General features: G+C 38.9%; 1 protein-coding gene across 1 annotated transcript in view; it reads right to left on the bottom strand.

Moving 5' to 3' along the window:
• The window catches only part of T265_00256 (hypothetical protein), a gene marked incomplete at both ends in the record, with an annotated part of 38295 nt that extends 25246 nt beyond the window's left edge, over positions 1–13049 (bottom strand). The window contains one exon of the mRNA XM_009163964.1: positions 12806–13049. The remainder of the gene's footprint in view (positions 1–12805) is intronic.
• Between the last annotated feature and the right edge of the window lie 322 nt (positions 13050–13371).

Genomic DNA, 13371 nt, shown 5'->3' with positions numbered 1-13371 from the left:
TATATATATATAGGGGGTCAAAAAATTTCTGGACAGCCTAACATTGGTTTCACCCTTCCTCGCACATTGCGTCTTTCCATATAAAGTTTGGCACTCTCATATTACACTTAAATGCCTAATTGGTGGTTTGCGCAAACTTAATTATAGTCGCAACCTGCAATGGTGACAACGAAAGATTCAGTTGAATCCCAACCAAATCTCTTGTTTGCAGCAGTCTAAGACTGTATGGAAGACTCTTATTAAAACTGAAGCACTATGTAAGATATTGGAGATCACTGCAACTCCGTGGAAAGCAAAACAAATGGTGGGGTCTTAAGCGGATTTAATTAATCCTATAAGCAAGGCTATATCACAACAATTACGGTCTTTCAAGGCACCGTTTTCAAATTAACAGGTTTTAGTGATTGTTATGGCCTATGGAACTGTACATAACTCAAAAGTTAGCGGAAAAATGAGTTTTTGAGGTAAGGAACAGAAAAAAGATTCTGGTTGACCTTGAGTTGGGCAAAAGCAAATAGTCTTTCAGACTGGATACCCTAAATTCATTGGACCTCCAGCAAAAAACTTACCAAATTGCCTTATTTCTCCCCATAAGGTGTCTTCTATTTATTCTGGTTTGTAAGCGGGCACACATCCAATCTGTCTGCAACTAGCGCTAGGTTTTCACGATGGAAAAGATACAGAATACAGTGCAAACTTTTATCACTTAGGGGTGCACATGACAGAGTTCGTGAATGTGGGCAACCGGCTTAACGTCCGTGGACAGTAAATCTCACTCGTAGGTCACATGACCATGTGATGGGTTAAATACGGAGTAAACTGTGACTTATTCCATTAGGTTACTCGCGTGACTGAAGTCACAGGATCGGATAGAGACTTGTTCCACTTTCGATCATACGTGGTAAAATACGAAACTAAAATCTTATACTACGACCCTCCCACAGTGTTATCACATACCAAAGATGACAAAAATGAGGTATTTGAACAGTCAGAAAACTATAAATTACCCACTAACCCACAGTTTTTGAAGTTAGTTTTAACTTGGTAGTAATTAGTTAGTGAGGGTGGTAATGAATGAAAAGACTTATTGACCCAATAAAGGTGTTCTCAGCACTTTCCCTTGATCTGTATTTGTTAGAGTAAGGTTTCAGCAAAACAAATGAATTCCTAAAGATTCTCAGGGGAACGAATTTTCAGCTATATCAATGGAAAAGCTCGTTATCCTTGTGTAGTTGATGTTATCATAACCCTTGTGCCAAAGCGCCAAGCTTTGTAATCCAAAACAGAAGCCTGTTTCGAGGAAAGTGAATCAGTATTTGAATGTTTGTAGATATTTTTCTCGGATTCCCTATTGGATCAGAGGACGAAACAGCGTATCAGTACGCTCACGCTCTGTCCAAATCACAGATCTTATTATGAAAGCTTTTAAACTTGGGACGGTTTACTAGCAGTCTTCCGAGGTCAAAATTTGTTACACTGTGCGCTTTAAGGACAGTAAAAGAAATATGATACAAAACCGTAGAAATAAGAGGTACCTAGTCATGCGAAAAAGTTCTAAAAAGGGGCAAATCACAGTGTCACCTGGAGAGCAAAATAGGGAACTAGCGTTTTATGAAAAGAGATTCTTACGTGCAGATGCAAACAGCTGCTGTAGAACAAACTTTTTGGGTGCAGTTGTTCCCACCTTCTGTCCGTATTGCGCACTGTATTACGTTGGCATGCCTCTCGATTGAGTAAACTGGAGGCAATGTCCCAGCAAAAGTGATTGATGCTGAATACACCGTCTGGTAATGATATGATCCTCATGCAGTGAACCACCGAGCATCACATGTCAAGAACATAAAAACAGGCAAGCCTACGGGGGGGTGTAAAATTTAGGATAACCTGACTGACAGTACTTAGGGAGACAAGTCGTTGTTTGAAGTGCCCCACTCTTTGAATTTTAGGAAAGACCTTATCAACGTGTTCATGATTTGTCAAGTCGGAGGGGTTCATAACACCTAAAATTTTGCACACTTAGCTTGAAATGATTGCTAATATCAATAGTATTTGAATCAAAATGGGATAAGTCACCTCAAGATCTAGACCTTAGTACTGTGTGGGCACCGCTGTGTAGCTAAATTTAGATGGGTGTATTTGTGGTACGGCACACCTCAGTACTGTTCTGGTTTAAACAGATAGACCTCTGGTAATGCGTGACATACGATACCCACAGCCATTCGATCCTCATATTTTATCAGTCAACTCAATTCGTCAGGTCTAAAAATATCCTGTTTACGGGCTGACCATAAACATTGGCAACACAGTTTAGGACGCGCCCAATCCGTTTGTAACTGTCATCAACAACGTTCCACCAGTTTGAACTTACATCTCCTGGTATGTAAAGTAGCTGGGTAGAAGGAACTACTGTTGCTCTTTTATATTCATTCCGGAAAGTTTATGCAATAGGAAGTTTTGATCAATCAGAATAGAGACATTCCTAAAGTGGGTACAGTTTACAGTCGTCAAAATTATGTGAAGAAGCCAGGCCCCTGTGCTCGTTGCATGATCCGCACTTTTCGGGTGCGAATTAATACTCAGTCCTCGAAGGCCTTTGTTAAGGCTTTATAATGTCAAGAAGTAGCCGATAATACAAAACTGCATGACACTGTATCAAATCAACCAGGCTGGAAGAATTTGGAGCTACTTTAACATTCACGAGCAATTCAGGCTCCTTCTGAGCCATGGCGGAATGACTGACTGTTCCATAGCCCTACCTTCCACCGTCTTTTAGTGCGGACTCACATAAAAATCATCCCAGAAACATCACGCATCCTGACGGAAATTTGCATAACGCACTGTACGGACAGGGTTTCACCCTCAAAAGCAATCAAATATTTGTTCCAATCATATGTATGAAGTGGCCTTTAAATTAAACTTTTTAGGGCATGAATGACTGTTTAAAGTTGACCGTGGAAGGGAGTTTATGTATGATTTGAGTAGCAAAATGGTTGGATGTAAGCAAACACAGACATACTAGGCAGGTTTGTTGGTAGAATACAATGGTTACTTAACCTGTGTTTGTAAGTTACACCATACATGTTCAAGTAACTTCATAACTCGTGGTTTAGGCCTCCAAAAGCCAAGGAAATACGTGGCTTCTATTTCGGACAATATCTTTGGGAAATCATTAGAAAATCCAATAGTGCGTATCTACAACGAAAAATTTCATTACGTTTGTGAGTTGTCAGGGGATACATCATAGCCAATCTGTTTGCGATTGAGAAACCAAAATTGAAACCCATCTTCCGTTTTGGGTGGCTTGCGGGTGAAGTATTACCACCACAGATTTCCTTTTGAGGTTCATAATGGTACACCAGGGGCACTGAGAATCATTTTGTGTGAAGCATTTATCTGAAATGCTGGTTCTTTTATGACTACAACTGAATTGCTCGTATGATGCTTTTCTAATAAGATTGTTAAGGCCTTGAATTTTTCCCATAATAGATTGTGCACTAAAAGATATGGTATCTGGACAAGGTGTTTTTGCGTTGTCATGTCTGAAGCACGACCTACCATTTGGCTTGGTGCTAACTTCGTTTGTACATTTGACCGTTCCTGGAATTTTTTTTCTACCATTTGGCTTGGTGCTAAACTTCGTTTTACATTTGACCGTTCCTGGAATTTTTTTTCGAAAACTGGCAGCAGCACCACTTTGACCGGGAAAACGTTTGCTGACCACAAATTCACATTGTGCAAACCGAGTACCGAATCCCCTACTTTTGTTCGCATGGTATCCGCATACAAAAGTGTTCTAGTTCAGTGGTTTTGGAACGGGAAAGGTAATTGATCTTGTAAGTGGTGACAAAACTGCTAAATTTGAAAACTTCACCGTTTTCTAACTTAAAGAAGGCCAGATTGAGATTGAAATGAGTTTCATCTATATCGGTTATTTCATTTTTCAACAAAATAATTTTCATAGTGCTGTAAAGCACTATGCAGTAAAGCACTCAGATTTCAGAACAAACATAAATAGCAATGCGAAATACCCGGCCAAACAGAACGTACGTATCAGCAGTTGTGGTCGCAATTCATTTGGTGGTGCAAACTATTTTCTTTCACTACACAATATAGAAGGAAGAGCAAGCATTTTGAAAATTAGGTATGCTGGGTTCACTCAAATTGGGATTGAAGTTATTTCAGTAAGTCATTTTTGTGCTAGTCATCACAGAGAATATGGAATGAGGTGGACAGACCTCAATAAATGTGACCCAAAGCTGCAGTTGATAGGAAAGTGAGCTCATTGGAATCTTTTCCCCCCAAGATGGCGACTTTTCATACCTACTGAAAAACTCATGGATAACTAACTTTAGTGCGGCGCAGATGATGATTCGGTTTTTAATCACTTTTCATATCAGACAACATTTATTGGAAGGAAAGTTTTCGTGCCCTCTGTTTTTCCATGTTTGTGACTCTTGTCGACAACACACCAGGAGTGTCCAACAATGATGCTTCTTTTCCGCAAAGAAGCAGCTATATGGTGCAAGAGAGCGAACAGAAATGATGTCAAAATCGTCTCAACAACTCCTTCGTTCACTTAACTTATTATTGAATGTTGAAAGACTAATACTCTGATCTTCTGAACGCCTCTAGTAGAATGAAGTGGGGGATTCAGCTGTACACCAGGAAACCCACGTTGGTTTATTGCCCAAGGCAACTGGAAACGATTTGTTGCTAAACAGATGTTTTTGCCAGTCTGTAGATGAGTCAGCAAAATTTCCACCCCAAAACAAAATCCTCTCCTCAGTAAATGCCATAGTTGTGTGAAAGGCAATGTTAACTGATTGGCTTAATCGCACCTTAGATGCCGCACCTGTTGGGTGGGAACGAACACCTCCCTTTATGCGAAATCATCTAAAAATGGATTAACTTGAATTTGACAGTTGTTGCCCGGCCAGCTATATTTAACACTTACATCTCAAGTTAACATGAGTGCTAAATGAAGGGGAACACAAAGGCTGGTTCACACCCATAGCGTGCAATTTTCGGAATAACTGCAGAAGTTAGGAATCCTATTTGATTTAACTTGTCGACACTTGAACAAGAACGCAGACGACGTTGCCCCGTTTACACAGCAAGAAATTCATCCGCTTAGGTCTTCAGTCGTTGGCAGAAAAACGCTAGTAACTTTTTGCAAAACTGGAATTTAACTTTTTTTGTTAGAGTTCAACTGAAAACTATCTTGGATGTTTTATGTTATTTACTTTTGTGAATACTGCTGTTAAAAGTCCAGATTTTCAAAAGAAGATTTAACTAAATGTGCTGAGAAAAGACTTCGTCAAAGCTATTCTGGGCATATATTTTGGATACTGTTGAAAGTCATCCATCAACGATACTAATTATGGGCTTAATGGAGACATATTGGCAATCTCAAACTGTTAACAAGCAAAGTGACAAAATTGTTCAACTGTTTATTCGTTTACCTATAAGTGAGAGCAGCCCGTATTGGTTGGATTTAGGCCAGAGTGCTCGTCACTGCATTTGATAAACAGCTTAGTTAACGAAATTTGATTCCTTTGATAGGTAACACACCTCTTTTTATTATAAAGTTTGAAGGAACATGCAAGAGGTCCAATGTGGTAAATTGTGTTTGCCACGTACCATCCATCTTTGGAGCCAAACGTAAGAGTGGAAGTTTTTGGAGCACAAAATCAAATAATGCTTTCATTCTACCACTTCAAAACAACTGACTACAGTTAATTCAGACAAGGATATCAGTTAAAACTTCAGTGAAATTAAACCCATAATGATTTTCACAAATTTTTAGAAGAAGCTACATTTGTTTCCTTTTATTGAATTATTTCCGGCAGTGTGGCTGACTCCTGGTGGTTGATTGATGACGCTCAAGAAATTGCGCGTGCAGATGCGGTTATGTCATGATATTTCAGTGAACAGCGAAAGAAACTAAGAAAAATTGGTCCCATCAAATTTGGAGAAATAATGTACCACTGTCGGTCAAAAAAGTTATTAATCTCAGTTAGGTCAATTGAAGTAGATTAGAATATTCAATAAGGTGTACACAGTCGCCTAATGACTATTCACTAAAGCAACGACGAAACAGGGCACGCCAAACAATCGACATGTAAAGTAAGAGAAGAGCACAATATACAGTTAGTCAGATGCCCTATCACGTTCACTAGAACATGATATTGAATGTTTTGGCGAGTAAAACACAATATACTTGAAGTTGATTATTTAGACGTTGTGGGCCAGTCTTCACCGTTCTACTAGTCGAAGACCACAGTTGCGTACCACGCATTGACATTATTTTATTTGATAAATGACAGAAGCATAACGATGGATTCATTTTGCTTCATAAAATTTGCTGATACAAACCATCAGTGTCTGAAAAGAACCTTAATTATTCAGTGATAAGTCGCCCTCTGCATCCGAACATAAAAGTGAATTGACGTATATTCATTGTGGAAAAATCGCGCGATACAATGGCAACGTGTTCGATTTTGTGAATAGCTCCGCGCCACTAGAGTAGTTTGGGAAATTATTGCATAGTATTCAGTAGGTTAATGAGACAGTGGTCAGAGAGCATGCTCACCACCTAGGTGCACGAACGTGCCGCAAATATTTTGGACCAGTATACTGTTTGTCTTGACTAATTTAGTTTTCGAAAAAAGCAAGCTTTCATTGAATTAATATGAGGTTGGTCTACTTAGACCAAACCAGTTCTGAATTATCCGAATAATTTTTCTGTCCACATATTAATGGGTGTGAATTGAGGATTTCTACAGCCGACAACGTCTGATTCAGCTTCGGCGCATACATTTTTTTCTGGTCTACTATTTACATAGAAAACGGAATGTTACTTGACATTTATACACCAAGATTGCACAAATAATCATATCAAGCCCGGTGGTATTTCTTCATAGTGACCACTCTTCTACATTTATTGAAATGGAATGAGAATTTGGTCCAGTAAGAAATGTGTTCACTTGTTTAAGGAAATAACGGCGCTTTTTATGGCTCACATTGGCTGGTGTATTAAAAAAAGGACATTATGAGTAGATTGTTTTGCAAGGTGTTTACCTGCAAGTTGGTTAGGTGTTTATGGCAACGACAGCCAGAATATGAAAAAGAATAAACCCCACCCTTTGCTGAGGCTGCATTTATCCGACGGCTAATATGCGAATACGACAATTGCCTGCAGACGTGTTGGCCAAGTTCCGCCACGCAGATATTCTTCGCGTTGGAAGGTTTTAGGTACAAATCATACATGTGCGTTGAAAACACTCTGAGGTCGAAAAGATGAAACTCTGAGGTGGGAAATTTCCTAGTTTGCATTGTTTGGGAAAAGCTATAAAGACGTATCGCATCATTCAGATATGACAAGTTTTTTGAAACATGTGGAACAATACTGCCTATTCAACACTAAGATATATTCACTCATTCACTAAGATGAATCAACTGCGCTATGATTGTATCAATTGTCAAATTGTTTGAGGGTGGCGAAACAGTCCTTGCATGGAACATGCCCACAGAAGGTTAAATCTTATGTTTCCCCTAATAACAACTGCGATGTAGATACAGTCTTCTCGTAAAAATCAGAAAGTTCCAAGCGTTACANCCCTCTTTCTGGTATGTTCCACATAGCTGAGCGGTCTGCTTTCAGTTCCACACTCATCTTAAGATCATTATACGATTTCCTGGGTGCCGCCGGTCCAGTGTTTTATTTTATATCTAGCCTAGAGAAAATCTGTCTTTCATTTTTTTGACCCCATCATCACGCTTGACGGCAACTATTTGTCCGTGGAATCGAAACCATCATTTGTTGCCGGTGTCTGCCGGCCATGGCAGTTTCTTGTCGGATGAAAAGTTCATTCCACAGATGTCATTAACCTGCAAGTAGTACACCGGGTAGAAATTATCATTTCGTTTAGGTAGTGAATAATTTGACTGGTTGCAAGCATTTCTTGGAAACCGTATTGCAGTTCGCTTAGCTCAAGGAAATCTTTAAACGAAAAAAAAATTGCAAATAGCTAGTATGTTCTGGAGTTGCACTTATAGATTGATTTCCCTATGTCAAAGCTAACTATTATTTAAAAGCCCAAATTCAGTGTTGACCGGCTTTAACTGAATGGGAATATCCAGCAATGCGCATCTCAGCCGCACACATTTGGAGAGTGTGGGAACACATTGTTATTCGTCCACAGTTGATAAATCGGTGGTTTATTTTACTCAAGTTTAAACGCAGTTTGGGGGCTATTTTCACTCCAATTTGTTTCGTCTGGTTTGCCTGGCACTCTTTAACTTTAGTATAGCCCCACTGAGACATTTTGATTGGCGCAAATCACATAAACGACACTTTTCCAATTTTGGGCATACGTTAAATCTACTGGGCTGAATAAACAGATAAAAGTTCACAAAGTTATAGCTGGATGTAAAATATTATTTTAATTACCGGAAGCGTGTACACCCCACTAGCCACAAGGGCCTTCTTTTGAGAGATTGTCGCTCTAGAAGCCACTCAGAAGCCAGTCCGGTAAACTGAATCTATACGGTTGAAGAATCAATGGTCCTATATTCTGCCACACATTACTTTTGGGAACAAAACTAATTGTAACAGAAATGACACTCACATTACGACAACTTACGAGCATTCGAAGTGTGTTTTGTAGTTACTCTCATGAAGGTAAAAACTTTGTTCAAAACTAAGCTTTCAAGATAGCTTGGTCTTATTGCGCGCAGTAGTTCTAAAATTGTGCTCTTATTGAGCACATGTTTTACTTTCTTTAGTAAGGTATCCTAATTATTTGAAGGTTACAACTAAGAATTTTTCCCATGCTGGGTTTTTGTTCCATTTGTATAAATTTTCTGATACACATACCGATGGATTTATCTAATATTTGCCTGCCAGTCAGCTGTCTGCCTTAATTTATCATGCTTGTGCTCAACTGGGATAACGTTTATGTTTAGTGGCTTACTCTGTGAAAAATTGGGCAGCCTAGCGGGACTAGCTCTGGTGGGCGTAGTAACAGGCCACGGCCTCTCAGATAAGAGGAAGATACTAGTGGCTTTCTGTGTGCGACGAATTTTCGGTATACTCTACTTCCAATAATGATTTACATTAGAATTTAAAGACAAGGCAAGAAGATGGTTTGTGCTTTTTTGATAACTCTAGAAAAAACAAAGAAATATTCACACTTGAAAGTTTTTCTCCCTATGGAACCAAATTGTGTTCATCTCCAACATTATAAGACTCATAAGAGGCTTAGATAAGCAGACGCAGTGTATGTGGAGTGTCATCTGTTAAGATAATTCAGTCTACATGACTCGCAATTTTACCTGTTCCGAAATAGCCATTTTATCCATCGCTGCCGTTTAAAGGTAAAAACGCGTCTATGTTGCAAGCGAAAAATTTATTGGTAGTTCCTGTGCACTGATGGCAGTTGGTTTGTCATTGTAATAAAATGCTGTAAAACTGTAAAAAATCTAAACGCAACTACAATATTTCCTAATTAATATTTATTTGGTTACTCCCTGAACAACGTGATTTTCAACATCGTCCAAATAAACATAGCTGCATTGCTCATCAAGTCCAACTTGATCTTGGTCATTGATCCAAAGACTGTAGAATGACGAATTCGTTTCGGCTACCAACTTATTATACATAAATCACGTCGGAATCATAATGAAAAAACTATTTAGTGTCAAAAGGGGGTATATGATTAAGCCACGCCTGTATGTGCACATCGACCTCTGAAAAGTCTGCTTAAAAAAACAATGACATCATGGTAATCCCTATCACCAACAGAAGCAAGAACAATATATCATTAGCCGATTCATCGGCGCTCCATATTACCACAAAAAGCGAAAAAAGCAAAACTGAGGATAGCAGACCGAAAGTTATATTCCGAAAGAGAACAATAATCAATAACTTTGGCCACATTAGCGTGCAGCTCCAAAATGACGAAGGGTAACTGGAATTTGAAACATCGAAAAACGGAGCGGTGAAGTTATTGGATGCAACTTGAACCGCCGACTTTTTTTATCGGGCTAGTGCTATGTCTATTCCACGTTCTTTAAGAATCATTTGGTTATCCAAGCTGCACCCAAGCCTTGACAATTGTGAAATTTACGGAGTAGGCTCACAGTGACCCCGGTGTACTATTATGGCTGAACTATAAGGCTTCGCTTATACTTATCGAGGCTGTGAAATAAGTATACCTGGGTATTTGGTTGAGCTGGATAAAGTCCCATTCAGCTCAAGATTAGTGCATGAAAAAATCTGACCTAAGCTTCGCATCCATTCGGAAAATAAATCAAATACTCGCCAGTAGAAATGGTTGGCTGTTGTGTAGTATACGGCCACTGAAAGGAAGACCTGTAGACTAAATTAATTTGTCTTATCCTTAATTCTTAATACCGATTTTCTGATGACACTCAATCACGTACGATAGAGATGCAAAATTACATTACCTAATATTTTAAGTCTCGTGTGTTCCTCCACCATTGTACGAAGAAAAACGGGATTTCACAGGTATCATACTTAATTAAATTGCATATTTAGTCAAGTTCGGCAATTTAAAAAATATTTGGGAAACATCTCTGTCAAAGGTATTCGGAGCATGGAGACTCATTTTCCAGTGCTCGTTTTTCTGAAGAATCAAAAACTTTGTACAAGGGAATAAAAATTCTTGTAATGGACACTTTAGACACGTTAGTGCTTCTGAATATATTGGGACATTGGTTAGATTACTGGCCCCAGCACGAACAAACTTGGCTACGAGATAATTCTAGGCAAGCCACTACACGTCTTCGAATTTTAATGGCTAAAATACAAATAAAAATTACACTACTCGTGGCTTAATTAAAACTCTTGAACAGATGACTATCAATGTTACACTTTTACATTTATATCAGTATATATTTATGCTCTATACATATATGCCACATAAATCTGTACTGGTTCATACCTTATTAGACCACACTTTTGCACTTTTATGCACGAACCTCTTGACGCGTAGCAGTTCCCCTTTGTCGAGTCAAGCTAGAAAAAGTGCTTTGTGACCCATAGACAACCGTTTCTCAGTGTACGGACAAGATCCAACCTTATCTGCTCGGTTTAACATTATTGAGGCAATGAGAAATAGTTCAATTAAGTAGGATTTATTTATGGCAAAGACTTGCGCACCGCGTAGTGCGAGGAATATGGCAACACCTAAAATTATGGCTTGTCCTTCCCTCAAATCCCATTTGAGGACATTATAGTTCACCTCTTCTCTTAAAAAAATGAAACTAAAATAAGTATAAAGGCTAATCGAGTAGAATAATACCACTGAAGAGTTTTCATAGACTTCATTAACAAAAACAAACTTGTCGCTGCGATCCATGCGTTGCTTAGTTTAACAGGTTTAAACCTGTGAAATGACTACTGTAATTTGTTCAGTCTTATGCGTCTCCCAACACTGTACCTGAATTGCAGGTGCTATTCATCCACCCCCTTATTAAGCTTACTTCTAGAAGTATCACTGCCTAAAAAAACTGTTGTCATCTCTTAGTGGTTCAAGACATGCTAGTCGGGTTAGGTACGGTTATCTTGCGCTCTGTTCACCTATTCTGCGATGATAGAAACTTTTTCCTGCTTTAAAATGGTGTCTAAACGAAACATGGGTACGCCACTTCTCCTAGATTAGATTTCAAGCTGTTGAGGAAAGTTACTTATACGTTTATGTGTTTGATCTACAAAACCGTGACCTGTTGAAACCTATGATTATACAGCCTATTTTTAGAGCTTCAACACGGTCGATAAAAACTATAACAGGTTTACGTTTACCAAGATACAACTATAACAGTTTACGTTTACCAAGATACGATCTGTGTTTATCACCGTACGCATTATACTTCATTAGGATTCTTACCCGTGTGGCCCTAGTAACTCGCACTGAAGAGAATGTGATGATGTAGCTTACAAAACTTCAAAATTTCTGATTGGTTCTAGACGGCTTTTTGTGACCTCGGTAGCATTACTGTTATCCTTCGACTGGTTATTTATAATTAGGAAAGACTCTTGAGGAAGTAAAACCATCTTTTTTAACAGTTTGATATCTTAAATACCATGTGTACATAGCACACGGGAAAAACAAAAGTAACGCACCGAAAAAGGGAACATTTGACTCCTAAATGGGAATTGCAAATTTCATCAGCTTGGCTACTAAGGCAAACATCATAATAAATTCATGGCCTGGTGACTGATTAAGGATACCAGATGGTCGTGCACTAGGCATTTTGCTACTGTCCTTCGAGCTTGATGTACTGATGATCGTTGGTTATTTGCTGAGCGGAATGAGCGTACCAAAGACCATCTGTGCTTGCTAAGCTACCTACGTTCCACTTAGACAACTGTTCGTTCTTCATGAACCCAATTACGACTGTTTTGTTGATAATTTCCTCCAACTAGAGCAGTAAAACTTCTTGATTATACAATTCTCCACCTTTTAACGCGCTGTGCAGAAATCTACCGGGCTTGAAGGTTTTCAGTGGCTTGTTAGCCATCAGTCTAACTGTAGGAAGGATTTTTTGGGAAGCTACGTTTGTCAACGTTTGCGGAATCTGTAGTTAACAAAAAAGCGTACAGGAAGAAGTGTATTTACAAAAAACGGAACATATTTATGAAGAATTTATTTTAATCCTTAAACCGAATATACGTACAATTTTCAGATACTATGATGGCTGATGCTGCCCACTGTTATTTGACGAACCACATTAAATGCAAGAGCGATAAATACGATTTCCATCTATTTCGCGCACTTACCTCGTCAGAAACTTTGGTTTGAATGGGAACATTGTGAAATGTTGCTCAGTACACGTGATTGGTCATTCACACGCATGTATAGCACGGCTAGTTAAAGGCCAAGAAACGCCTTTTCTGTGGGAAAATTATTTCCAAAATGAATGCGAATGTGTGCATAACTGCACTGTCCGAAAAGTATAGCGGCCTAATTGTGCCATTAAAGGTCACTTAATGCTCCCGGGTACAATATGAAGGTCAATCTCCATTTTCGACCAATTCCGTGTGTATGGCATTGCAATTGGATTCCATTTGTTGGCACTGAGGAAGACGAAGTGATCGACCAATGAGATTGGAGCTCGCTTATTCCACCATTCACAATAAGGTTTTTAACAAGAGTAACTTACATTACTGGCTTGTTTGTTTCAAAGCAGATTATCAACTTTTGGGAACGGCCTTAGGTTCAATGTATGTGACAAGCAACAAAGTCCTAAAGAGCAGAAAATCGTCGTTCTTGCATTGCCAAATTTCAACCAGCTCCATGGAATTTGATTAAATGAAATGACTAGATAGCCGGTCAGTGTGGTCAG

The sequence above is a fragment of the Opisthorchis viverrini genome, assembly GCF_000715545.1.
Source record: "Opisthorchis viverrini unplaced genomic scaffold opera_v5_2, whole genome shotgun sequence".
Classification (NCBI taxonomy): Eukaryota; Metazoa; Platyhelminthes; class Trematoda; order Opisthorchiida; family Opisthorchiidae; genus Opisthorchis; species Opisthorchis viverrini.
The sequence above is the reverse complement of the archived record's forward strand: the minus strand, read 5'-3'. Positions and strand labels throughout refer to the sequence as shown.